Here is a 2,355-nt window from a genome sequence, read left to right as displayed (position 1 = left end):
TTTTTTTTTTTTTTTTTTTTTTTTTTCAAAAGGTGGAAAAACCTATCAAACTCAGTTTGTCAAACCAACAGTGAGGACAGCCATCTCTGGCTGCTATCCGCGAATGTCAGTTGACACATCACTGTTATCAAGGAAAACCACGCCACCTGAAATAACCCGCTGGTGGTCCGTAAGGGAGCAGGCTTTCACTCCTGCCAGATGCCTCTGGGTCTTGGGCCGTTAACCTGTTTCCTTACGTCCGAGGAAGACGAGCTCTTAGCCAAGCAGAAGCAGTTTTAGGGCATACTCCAGGCCCAAGGTGTGTGAGTAGTTTACTACCTCTTCCATGTTGTTTTTAATTTTTAATTTGTTTTTTCAGTTGTTTTTAACTTTTAATTTTAGAGTAGGATGGTTGGAATTATAAGTTTTTTGTTTTTTTTTTTTTTTTTGACAACTGAGTTGTTTTTACTTTGAGATTTTAATTTTGATTTGGAAAAATTTGAGGTGAAACATTGATTTGTGTTATTTAAATTAATTTTTTGACTGTATATATGGATTCAACACCTTGATAAAATTTTAGGGCACTTCGATTGTGCAGAGATTACCCATCAAACTTGTGATTTTAATAATTTTTGCTGAATTTCAAAGAAATTAGACCAAAAAACTCACAAGAAAAAGCTTCCAAAAAATTGCATTAATAAAATAAATTAAGCTTCTAAAAAATTGCATTAATAAATAATTTAAACTAAATTTATTTAGACATTTAAATTATATTTTAAATAATAAAAAATTACTACCAATGAATTTATTTAAACATTTTAAAATTTATATTTTAAATAATAAAAAATTACAATTTTTTCAAAATTTATACACTCTAATTCCAAAAAGAATGGGAAAACATAAAACAGTTAAATCATATCATTGTTTGAAAAGGTTTTAACCTCCATTGAACGAGTTTTGAATTTTGAAATCCATACCCTAATACTTGGCCGGTCAAATTATCTAATTTCTATTAACACTACAATCATCTAATTTCTATTCACATTACAATCCTCAATCCTCTAATGAGAAGAGGAGAGGCTGTTCAATTGTTACAAGTATGGGAATTTTTTTATGGGTTTATATTTTTCAGTTTAATTTGTTCACTAAAAATTATAAATTTGAATTATGAATCTTTCACAATTTGTGTTAAATCCATAATTTATATATACTTAATAACATATTGTAAATAAAAAATCATGATAGATGATGATGATAGTGGTTAAAGTCCACTGAGACTAAAATGGTCTATAGGACCTATAATTTTCTTAGTTTTTAATTGTTTGGCTCCTCGTCTTTTTTGGCGAGATTGACGTTGTAGATTTTTTTTTTTCTCTATGGTCTTTCAACTTCCTTCATCTCTTCTTTTTCTTGGGACATTGGTGTCTTAGCTTCGCGATCTGTGTTCGCCCTTTTGAAGATAGTCGGATAAGAAGTTTGGTCTAAGAGATCTACTTTGCTGTTAAATGAAGATTTATTTTGTGTGATATTCGAATCCTCATAACTGTTGATGCTTGAGAGGACGGGGCTTTCTCCATGCTTACATTGAGAGTTGTTTCATTCTTGCCCAATTTCTTGTGATTTAGTTTTCTCATAATTATGCAAAAATTGTTTAAACACAAACCAAAAACACTATCTCTATATAAATAATGGGCGTGAATGCAGATCGGCGTGAATATTTTACTTAGACGAATATTTAAATGCCATATGTTTCGAAAAAAATTTCTTTCATATGCAAAATCCTCAATATTTTTTTCAGAAAAAGCGTAATATATTATATAAGGAGTATAATGATTAGAATACATTGCCAGATAGAAACTGCAAATGCGTTGGATAACGGACAAAAAATCCATGACAGAAAAACCCTGATAAAGAGGATAGAGATCCCCGAAAACATAAACCTGATGATCGTTCAAAAAGACAGTCATTCTCTGTAGAAGGAGCCTCAAAAACGATAATATGCAAATACATACAGTTGAGAACTAAGAACCTCCTTGGAGGATACAGCGAAATTCCAAGAAGGTGATTGACATAAACAGAAAAGAGGACAGCATGGACAAAATAGGCAAAAAACATACCTGACACCAGCAAGATGATATTAAGCTTCAGGTAGAGAGAATTCTGTGATAGAGAACACTTGCTTGTCTGAAATTACCTTCATGTGCCATGTACCTGGAGCTGAAAGCAGACCATCCTTTGATACACTGTCAACCTTCTTGTTCTGTAACCTGTAAATGTGCTGAATGGAACAGCCTTCCATCCTTTCCCATAGAAAGACAATCCTGTTCATCCAGCCTGCAAGTTGAGGATTGCTAATATGGATCTTTCCCAGAACAA

The sequence above is a fragment of the Pinus tabuliformis genome, chromosome 6 (assembly GCF_031772625.1).
Source record: "Pinus tabuliformis cultivar Carrire ecotype Pingquan chromosome 6, CPIR1, whole genome shotgun sequence".
In the NCBI taxonomy this organism is placed as follows: domain Eukaryota; kingdom Viridiplantae; phylum Streptophyta; class Pinopsida; order Pinales; family Pinaceae; genus Pinus; species Pinus tabuliformis.
Note: the sequence above shows the minus strand (reverse complement) of the source record.